Source organism: Aplidium turbinatum, chromosome 11, assembly GCF_918807975.1.
Source record: "Aplidium turbinatum chromosome 11, kaAplTurb1.1, whole genome shotgun sequence".
NCBI classification, from domain to species: domain Eukaryota; kingdom Metazoa; phylum Chordata; class Ascidiacea; order Aplousobranchia; family Polyclinidae; genus Aplidium; species Aplidium turbinatum.
This window is the reverse complement of record NC_137482.1, coordinates 23,845,826-23,857,262: the sequence shown is the minus strand read 5'-3', so window position 1 is coordinate 23,857,262 and position 11,437 is coordinate 23,845,826. Positions and strand designations below refer to the sequence as shown.

The 11,437-nt window shown below is 35.9% G+C and overlaps 1 long non-coding RNA gene across 1 annotated transcript; it reads right to left on the bottom strand.

The window, feature by feature from the left end:
- Positions 1 to 5,957: 5,957 nt before the first annotated feature.
- LOC145780069 (uncharacterized) lies at positions 5,958 to 8,363 on the bottom strand. The gene is made up of 3 exons (XR_014290594.1): positions 8,127 to 8,363; positions 7,223 to 7,357; positions 5,958 to 6,953 (listed from the first exon to the last, which is right to left on the bottom strand). It is a non-coding gene; the product is annotated as an uncharacterized LOC145780069 (long non-coding RNA).
- Between the last annotated feature and the right edge of the window lie 3,074 nt (positions 8,364 to 11,437).

Below are 11,437 nucleotides of genomic sequence, written 5' to 3'. Positions count from 1 at the left end.
TGTCCTCCCCGATAGTTCAATTGGTTAGCGCATCACTTCTGGAATGAAGAAGCTTCAAGATCAAGCGGCGCTGGTTCGACTCCCAGGGCGTGCGCTTGAGCAACGCACGTTAAGGACTGCTCTCCATTTAGCGGCATATAATAGATGGAATAGTTCCTCGGCAACAAGACTTCAACAATCGGAAACTTCACTCTGTCAATCTCGGTGACCAGGCCTGTGTCAGTGATTTAAAGCCTTTAGTCTACATTCTACAAGTATGCGAAACTGCCAGGATTAAGCTCTGCAAGAAGCTTTCCCAGTCCGAGGATAAAGATTTAATCAATCAATGATGTGGTCTGCGGTCTGTTCCTCGCCACCACATTCACAGAAGGAGTAAGAGATCATTTCCCATTGGTGCATATGGTTGAGTGGAAAAGCTCGACGCCTGTACGGAGACGGTTGAGGCACACCCATGCCTGTCTTGGTATAGTGTCAGGCCGATGGGGTGTGTGTCGGCATCGGGGACGAGCGAATAAAGTCTGGTGATGAACAAGTGCTGCAATGAAAACAATATTTCCACTGCAGCACTTGACGGAATGGGAGTGTTATGTTTTTAAAACAGTGTTTTCATCGGTCCGCTTGTGAATCTGGATCCACTTAACTTGGGCTTAGAGTCCGCTTCCAAATACTCCTGTAACAGATTCAACACGCATTCCTTTCTTTTCTTGGTTTTTGCGTAAAGTGGTGCGAAAAAGTCCTCTGTTGCTCTACCACCATCCACTTTAGTGTCGCTGCTACTCCCCTCTTCAGCAGAGCAGTTTGCTTCTTCAATTGAATGAAGCATGCTCTGTTTTTTTTTTTGGTCTTAATTGTCAGCCATTAAACACAGATAAGTCTAAACTGTGGGTGGAATGCAGTCGCAAGTGATTTGCGAGAAAAATGCATTATTGCGCAAAGCGCAGCAAACACGCACAAAGCAAGACACAAACACGTGCAGAGAAATAAACGGCAATTAGAAACTGAAATTTCAATGCAAAAGTAACTGGTAACTGTAACTGTTGAAAAAGTGCTAAAATAGGAACTAGCTACCGCGTTTCGTTACTTTTGGAAAATAGTAACGAAGTTACCGTTACAGTTACTCAAAAAGTAACTAGTTATAGTAACCAGTTACTTTTGTAACTAGTTACTGCCCACCTTAGCTTATGGCTTGTTGGAAGTAGAGATCGATAATAGCCTACCAAGCTGATACGAAGCTGGAAAACATCATCAAAGTATGAGAAATTACTAGAGCTTGCTTTGTTGACAGACTACGCAGTGAAGCACAGAATCGTGTCGACTTAACCAGGTAGTCGAGATATTATAACAACCCCCCTTTTCCTTTCATCATTAGGCTACTATAGTAACCTACTTGCTGCTATCGTGGTGATGTAAAAAAGAAACCGAACTGAAACAGTCAATTGTAAACGAGTTTGCGATGGCCAAAGTAACGATGGCTGACTAGCCTGTATCTTACCTATAATCTTCATCCCAGCTTTTGCGATCACTAAATAAGTCACTAATCTATATTTTCAGAACTATTGGTTGTCACTTTGTCTCAGTCGATGGTTGCGCAATCATAAATCACTTGCTCACCGAATATTTGATTACGGTAGGCTACTTATAGTTTCCTTGTTTGCTTTCCTTCTGTTATAACTCCAGTGACTACCATGAGCTGCCGAAGAAGAACATCAAAAGTAACGATTAAGTTACAATTTCTTGTCAAGTGACTAGGTTTGTTCAAAACAAATAATCCTTCTTAAATTTTTTGAAATTTTTCGTTTGCGATGACACAAATAGGGATGGAGGAACCATTTTAAAAGTAGGTGGGCCCAGAGGCGCAGCAGTCAAAGTCAATCCAACTTCTGGGGGGCTTCGCCCCCCAGACCCCCAACCACATTGTTGCATTCCTAACACTTGAAATCGTTTATACATTGTGTTTTCATGATTGCCTTTCGTGCCAACAAGAGAAAATGTTCTATTTTTGGCCCGATTTGGCCAATTTTTTTTACAAAATTGGTCTATAGCGTTGTACAAAATATGACGATGTACACACAAATAAAAAGGCAAAAATACACACACAGTTATAATACCACATCGGAGTAATAAATCTGCAGCATTATACAGTTCGTGCATATGTAATGATAGCCTGTCATTGTTTTAACCATAGAGACCAAAAAGAATAATTATATTGATTGATAGATTGCTCCACCAGTCACACGCAACCGCACCAGCACGTGCTGCCCATCAATAGTGGGCCAACAGAAAAGTTTAAAGATTGGATTTCATCATTGAGCTATTAAAGATAATCAAACTAGTGTGTATCAAATGAGTGAAGACCTTTTTTGGGAACTCCCTCTCTGATTTGGCATTTTCACTACCTTTTCAAAGAAATTTAGCTTTCAAAAGTGGGTGGGCCTAGCCCACCCAGAAAATAAAGTTGGTGGGCCTAGGCCTAGGAGGCCCACGTGGTTCCTCCATTCCTGTCACACAAAACTTCGTTTTCAAACATACTTCAAATGTTGTTTGCAATAATCCCAATAACTAAGGTAAGAACAATTTTAATTGTTATTGCAGGCTGTCACAGTTCTTTCTAGTTTATACACGTAAAGAGAACTTATAAAGATTGCTGACGTAGATAATTGGGATAACAAACGTAAATAGTCAAATAAATGGTCAAATAGTTCTACTTGTAAGATGATAGATGAAAATTCTTGAACTGACGAAGGTTCACCACTTCCAACACATAAAAAAATCAAATTCTGTAACAATTGTAATCTAATCACGCAGCTATTTATAAGAGGTCTGCTTGGACTAGAAGCTTCCAGAGACAAAGGTAATAATACATCACAAGAATTTATTCTTCTGGTCAACAAGTCAAAGAAGTTTCAAAATGTCACGTAGGCCTACCCAGGAACTTTCTAAAACCAGATTTTACAATAACAGATTGCGCAACTAAACGTTATGAAGAATATGTTGGAAGTAAGATAAGTTTTATATAGTTCATTTTTGGTGCAATCTGACGTCAGAGTCGTTCTTTTTGCCGGTTCCGATCCCGGACACGAGATATTCTTACGATACACAACCTTGGGTCAAACCATAGTGATCTGTATAATTATACAGGCCTTGACAACGTGCAAACTGGAGGCCTGACTGAAGGCCAGTGTAATTTCAATTTTGAACTGTCAGCTAAATTTACTTCATATTTCTTTGAAACGATAGTTTTGACAATCCAAATGCCAAAGTGTTATCACTGAATCTCAAATCACTGCAAAATTCTTAATTTTACGTTGAAAAAATAACAATTCTTTTCCAATTACCAGTGTTGCCAGACGTTTTTTAGATTTTCACCACAAGTGCCAAAATCTAGGACGTCATTTGAATGGTGACAATAGCACTAAAGTAACTCAAAATTAAACAAAAACTATATTTATTTATTAATACTCAGACTATCAACTTTTCCTAGCGATTTAGGCTAATAACAGATCGGCCTTCAGTCAAATTTTAAGCTACATGTCTTCATGGCCTGTGTATAAAGGTCGCCATGGGCCAAGCAATATGGCGCAATATCCGATAAAAATATTTTTCTTGTTTGTAAAAGAAGTCTCTAAGTCAGTGGTTCTCAATCTTTTCGTTTTGGTGGCCCATTTTTAAGTGTCTTTCAAGCGGTCAAAAACCCCTAAAATTCTTCTAAAAATTCTATTTGAATTTTTGGTATATTGCGTTTTCTAAAGAAAATAAATATTTCATAAGTTTCGAAGCGACACACCGAGAAGAAATCGATGCTCACGACGCACTTATGACGATTTTTTACATTGATGAAGTTATGTCATAGACTCCTTAAGTTAAGGAGTGGAACCTCCCATGCTCGGGGTTTGTAACTTGAGTCTGAATGATTAACTTGAGTCCTGGCTAATATGACTTCTAGAGAAGCTAGAAACATAATCTTGGAATCCATATTAGGGTTTTTGAGGATGACGAGTTCAATAGTGTTACTCCAACACAATTTGAGGTCACAATATTATATTTTAAGGTCAAATTACAGAATTGTTGTCATTTTTGCCAATTTTTCGTCTAACTTGTAAAGCAAAACTGTCTGAAAGAAGTCTGCGACGAAACATAATATTGTGCACCTACTGCATCTATTGTGTAAGATATTTTTTCTACTCTGCCTAGGTTCTTTGAAGTTCACGTGCTTACGAATGGCGATATATTGATAAATGCCCTTTTTGGCAGCATAGCAGCTTTTTCCTGACGATTCATCAACTGCAATTAATTGACTGGAAAGTTTCTTGGTTTGAAACAATATAGACAAAACACTTTGTTTGGGAAATATTTTGGTGATTTCATACGTCCTTGCAAAACATGGCGGTTCCAAGCTTTTGTGAGGTAAAAATTTGCTGAAATCATAGCCCCTAGGGATTTAGTTTATTGCGTACAGAAACAACATTCCATGATTTCATCGAAAATATTGCTTTCGATTTGTTGCTTTTTTATTGTGACTTGGGAATTTAAAAACACGTAAAAAATTATCTGAAATAAGCGCGCTTGTGCCTGAAATATCATCATACAGTTTGTAGCCAAATGTGGGGCAAGAGTTCTGTTCATTTGTGAACTTGGTTTGTGACAGCGCTTTGTAAGCCAGTTCGGACTTACAGTATTTAGTAAGTCGAGATTTGTAGAATCTTATAAGCAGCTTGAAAGAGATTGCTTCATGTGAGTACAAATTGATTACTAATTTGTAAATTTGGCTTTTGCTTTGTGTTAAACGTCTGACATATCTATCAGCTTCGTACGCGCTGGGTCCACTTGGAAAAAGATTTACTTAATGACAAAATTTCATTGCGCATGATCTACGTATTTTCGACGTATCGCAACGCGTTATTTCCAAATGTTATAACTGAATTGTAACAGCATTGGAATCCTGTGGAATCACTCGGAATTGTGGTTTGAGAGATTGTTGACAAAAACGTCAAGTAAGTAAATATTGCAATAAACCATCATCGATGATGAAGATGGTAATGAGGTGTCATCAGAGTTCCTATATAATTTGAATAAAGGTGGACTGAGTGTGCCGACTATATCAACTGCTTTTTTGTACATAGTGTCTGTAATTTGTATGACAAGACTGAAATGCGTTGCCGGTGTAACGGTCGGTAGCCACTTTAACAAGTCGAAATTCTGCCACTGAAATTGACTACAATGCAACCACCAACCAATCAGAACGTGTTATAAGAGGCCACCGTCCAATTGTGACCCTTATAGCACTCATTCAGAGAGTTAATGCTTGTTTTGAACTTTATTTGGAAATTACAGAAGAAAAAGAGCAATAGCAGAGGTGAGAATCGAACACGCGTCAATGAAATGACTACTTTCTAGCCCTAACCCTAACCCCTAAGCCAACCATCTGACAAAAAATCCACCACTTAACTTGCTTTCTATGATCTTCTTTTCGCCATTTTTTACGTCACTTAAACCGCAGCTTATGATTGGTTGGCGGTTTCATTCTAGTCAATTTCAGTGGCAGAATTTCGACTTGTTAAAGTGGCTACCGTAACGGTCCAGGAGTGACCGCAGTCCAAGAGTTACCAGGGTTGTCAATAATTAATTACTTTTTTATGAAAATAATTGAAATTTCTACTGCTCAAAAAGTTACATTGACAATTTTAGGCATCAATTTATCTTAAATGAAAAGGTATGCATTAGTTTGAGAGTAACTACTCAATTAAAGTTAGTTGCAAAATTTTTGTTTTTGTATCGCTTTCAGAAGCGCCGGGCAGCTCTGATTATTTGCAGTCTGACGTCATTTCTAGAGTGCTACGCTGCAGCATAGGGACTTTATATTACGGGACGCGAAACTCCGCTTATCCGCCAACACTAGAAGGGTCACTGCACAATTTAAGTAGATACGCAGTCGCATCGAACAGCACCATCAATTTTGAACATATGAATGTATTGTCACTAAAGAATGGCAACAACGTTCTAATAAAGTAATAAATGTATCAAAACGCTTATATGACATTTATTAATAAACTGACATAGGCCTATGCATATTGTATGCTACAGGCTATATAAAGCTATGTTGCATACATTTCACATACCAGAGCATTGTAAACAATATTCACATATCAAACATTGTCATGTACATAACATAAATAAACAATTACACAATGTATAATAAATATGGTTCTTCTATAACCAAGCAACCTCTTCTCAATATATATTTAATGATTGCTTACAGTTAGTTTTTTGAAGGTAGTTTTTGAATTTTTCGCGATGAACTGGCAACCAAATCTTTTTTAATGTCTTCAAAACGTTAAGTTCATTCTTTGCGACACAATTGAAAGCAGTTTCTACAATCATTTTAAAGCTTGCATGACCAGAATCACACTTTAAAGATACGATGACAAGAAGGTAATTAAACTGAGACAATGCGCATTCCGTGAGAGCGGAAACAAAAATATTACGTTGATTTCCAATAGTAAACAGTCCTCCTTTTAAATTCCTTTTAATTTTCCACTCTAACACTCTAATAACACAGCATAATAATGGTGCACTGCAAGAGAGGTTACAATAAAACATAGTTCTGTTGGCTTGGATAAACCACCACGATCAGCTAAAGCAAGAAGCTTGCAACACTCATTGCTTTCTTCCACTAAAGTGTCATCTTGACCGGCAACAAGAAGTTCCTTGCAAGCATTACATTTCCTACGAGGACAAATGCTTCTGTCAATATACCCAGCAACATAGTATGCCACATTCATGTCAGATGTGGATAGGTCATCTAATGTCACAATCCTAAAAAAATCAACCAGCCAAGTTACTGACAATGCAACTTTTGTTGCTGTAATTGCTGGGAAATTTAAGGATGACAATTTGGCTCCAGCTAGCAAAGCTTCTTGTTGAAGTAAAGACAGCATCATCTTGTATTTTATTACCTGAAACATTGAGTAAATGTAGTATCTATCTAAGAAGCTTCAACTAATTTCGGCATAAGCATAATCTTTGGGTAATGACAGTACTTTATGAAGATAATGTGTTCTAATATGTATATTTTTTCTTTGTAATCAGTCATACAAATTTTGGAGGTAACATGCCAGAAAGCTTCAGTCTCCACAAATAATTAAACAATTAAGAATAAACAAATATACTTCTTCATGTGTGCCTTTGCAGCAAAATGTTATATAATATGTGAAGTTGCTCTAACCTTTAAACTGATGTTTCACAAACATCACTTTCCACAAATTCTCCACTATTTTGATAAATCGAGCGGTTTCAAGAAAAGATGGGTGATCCTCAGCATAAAATTCCAATCCTCGACTAGTTGATTCATGGAAAATGTCTTAAAATGTGTCATATGTTTAAGAGTTAATACATTGCAACTTTCAAGAACACTGAAGTTAATGTAAATGACAGTCATGCAAAATTGATAAGCAAGCATATTTCTTTATATTGCAAACAAGCATATTAGATTACAATATAAAATAGACAAAACCGGATAATTGCATAGTCCAATTGTCAAATTTTTTATGATACATGCGATTATCCAATTGTGTTATGGTTTAGTATTCAAGAATCTCATGCGATAAAACGGTTTGTGTATTTAAACAAGATATATATTGAACCATAGGCATACGAAGCCGAGCAACGTTATCAAGTTTAGCATATTTAAAAATTATTATATTTACAAAAACACAAAACTACGCAACAATTAAATATCGAACGTTTTTGACATCACAAGATGTCCTCTTCAGGAATAACATACATACAACTTCAGGAATAACATACATAAAGTTGTATGTATGTTATTCCTGAAGAGGACATCTTGTGATGTCGAAAACGTTCGATATTTAATTGTTGCGTAGTTTTGTGTTTTTGTAAATATAATAATCTTTAAATATGCTAAACTTGATAACGTTGCTCGGCTTCGTATGCCTATGGTTTAACAAGACAAACTCTCTACCGAAGCTGTATCAAGATATATATGTGATAAATCAATTTTATCTGCACAAGTCAAAATTTTAGTTTACGATTAACAAAACGAAATAAAACAAAGTAACTTCAGTTACTTAGATTAACAAAAAATACTGTAAACATACTTTTTGACTTACTGAGAGCATGTGTCAGAAAAACATGGCTTGCATGAGTGTTCCAAAATGTGTTCAAAGCAAGAAGTTGGAATATCAAAATCAATCAATCAACTTCCAATTTTTTCATGGTATTGCTCGCACCCATTTTTCCTCAGTTCAACATCATTGGGAAATTTGAACAGAGAAGTTTTAACCTCGCTACTTGATTTATATCCAGTTGTACATCCGGGTACATAGCAAGTGTTAACCATTTTATGAATTAATGGTCAAATGCATTACCGTATATGGTTATACATAAATAGTACTAAAAGTATAAGAATGATTAGTACGTTAAAACTACAGAATTACCTATGACATCAATACCTTGCCTAGGTTTTATGTGTGAAGCATTTTCTGGTATAAAAACTGTTTTATTTAAGACAAGTGACAGATTTTACATAAATAAAACAATTAAAAAGTATATGGGTAATCCACTTAGTTTTCATTCTGCTAATAACAGGATTTCTGCTTTATTTAGAATTTTACACAATTTTAGAATTTTACACTTTTACAATTTTTACACTTTACAATTTTTACACAATAGAATTTAAAATTTTACACAATTTGCCTTAACATTATAGCGTACGTGAACAATGAACATCAAGTCTTGTGCAACATCATAACATTTGATGCATTCCTTCGGAAATATGTTTTTTCTTTTGTTGGAAGATGTGAAGTATCGTCTAACTCTATTGTTGCCTCCTTGATGAGGTCCGACTGCCATCGTAAATCAAATTACCGTCTTCAGTATAATAATTCTATGTATTCTATTATTTAGTTTTGATGGCTGCCATGTCATCTGATTGTTTTTATCGTTCTGAATACTTTCAGTTCTTCTAACTTGTAACACTACCGTACCATTGTCTGTAAACTTGTAACAGTTGATAGCATATTTAGTGAGATTTTGTGCATTTGCAGTTTGTGTATTATTTGTTGTTTTTCGTTGTTGTTGTTCGATGTTTGCAGTTTGTGTATTATTTCGTTGTTTTGGATATGGACAGCTTTGTCTGATGCAAATAAATATTATTATTATTTGAACAAATGAATAATATTTATTAGCCTACCTACATTACATGACATCTAATAATATTTATTACCTACATGACATGACATCTAAGGTTTAACAAATACCAACATACCTTCAATGTCATCATTATTATAAACTAATTGACTACTGTCACTGACTGACTAAAATATAGAGCAGACTATAAGACTAAAGAAAAGTTTGAAAATAGTCTCCACTGCTAAACTGTGAACTGGTTTGAAGTGCAATAGTCACACCAACAAATTGTTGCCACAGTTGATACCTATATGATATATCCCACACCAAATTAACGTGTTAGGCTTTACTAGTGAATGCTACAATTGCTACAGTCCATAAGCAAAAGGTGGCCATAGATTCAATGCAGACATTATAACTTGTTTTAGCAAAGTCCAAAGCCAACCAAACTATAAGCCTGCCTTGGGCTAACGTACTTCTCAAAAGCACTTTAACAAATTTGTATAGTTAACAACTTATTTCCTTTAACTTCTCCAAATTGAAGTACCACAGCAACAATCTTTTGGTTACTTCTCACTTGCAGATACGCTGCACGCTAGCTTACTGCTAATCACTAAAAGGAAGTATCCTGAAACTAGCCCTTCTAGTGTTCGGATAAGGAAAAAAACGGATGAGGCTTCGTATCCCGTAATATAAAATCCCTAGCTGCAGCAGCACGGTACCTTTTGGACCGCAGTAACTCCTGGACCGTTACACCGGTTTCATTTTGCTAAGCTGTTATCCTTTGTAGATGCATTTTTAGGTGGTAATAATGCTGCTTGTAGCCTACTATACTTTAGCCAACAGCGTATGTCCTCAATGTAAGTGACAAAGAAAAGCCTTTGGGCTGCGTCAGGAGACAAGAAAAGCTTTCCAACTAGTGATAGACATTGTCTATTATGGTGTCATCTTGTTATGTATTGTCACTTTATGTATTAATGTATTATATTGTAATCATAGACTCCTTTAAATAATAGCCATAATGTTGAGAACTACATATGATGTTTATGTAATAACATGTTTGGTCACGACTTCTTTCAAAATGTTTTGCTTTACAAGTTAGACGCAAAAATGGGCAAAAACGACCAAAATTCAGTAATTTGACTTTGACCTTGAAAATGATCTCAAACGGTGTTGAAAGTAACACTATTGAACTCGTCATCCTCAAAAACCCTAATATGGATTCCAAGATTGTGTTTCTAGCTTCTCTAGAAGTCATTTCAGCCCAGAATCCAAGTTAGTCCTTCAAACTCAAGTTACAAACCCCGAGATCGTAACTTTCCAGTCCTTATCTAAAGGAGTCTGTCACGATTTCTTTCTATCTCTTACCAGGAAAAAGACTTGGAAAGGTTCAATGACGTAGTTTATTGGGTCAAACCGAAAAGCAGTCAATTAAATGTCGAAAGGTTCCACTAGTGAAATGATAATCTAGCTTCTTGAAGGACTTTAACGAACGGCTTCTCAAATAACTCTAATTTCGAACACAATTTATATCAGCACCAATTCTCATCTACTTGTATTCGATTTCTTCAACTCTCAATCAACAATAATTTCTGCATCAACTACCAATCCACAACTCATAACACGACTCCCATAATCACATAATCAACTCAATCAAAAATCATCATAAACATTACACAAACTACACCACTATATATAGTTGGTTGTTCAGTCCAGTAACTTCGAGAAGGTTACGTAAGGTTACATCATAAAGAACCATTGTTCTATCAAGCAGCATTTAAATGTAAACAACAGAAGTCTCTAGAATGTCACGTAGGGAAAATGATTCCAGAAAACACATTTTACATAATACAGATTTCGTAATCAGAGGTTACTTCAGGTCATAACCGATAATAACACATCGCACCAGAATTCTACAACCAAAACAACACGCTCGTTGAAGATACAAAGCAAGCCATCGCGAGGCATTGCACCTTGATTGTGACAGAGTCTATGAGTTATGTTATGCTATATGTTGGCACAAAGGAAAAATCAGAGATCTATATGGTGATGTAATGTTTTTCAATAAATTTTATCGAAAATTAATAGGCTACAATTTTAGAAACCTTTACAAAGAATTTCTCCCTGTTTTCATTTGCAATCAATATTTTGCTGTAATCACCGTCATGGCAAAACTGTGAGTGCTGATTAACCTTTGTATAACTAAGTTAAACTTTGATTAACAATATGTTGTCTCAAAAGAATTAAGTTCAACATACATAGCTTTATAAAAAATTAACTCTTTCATATGACA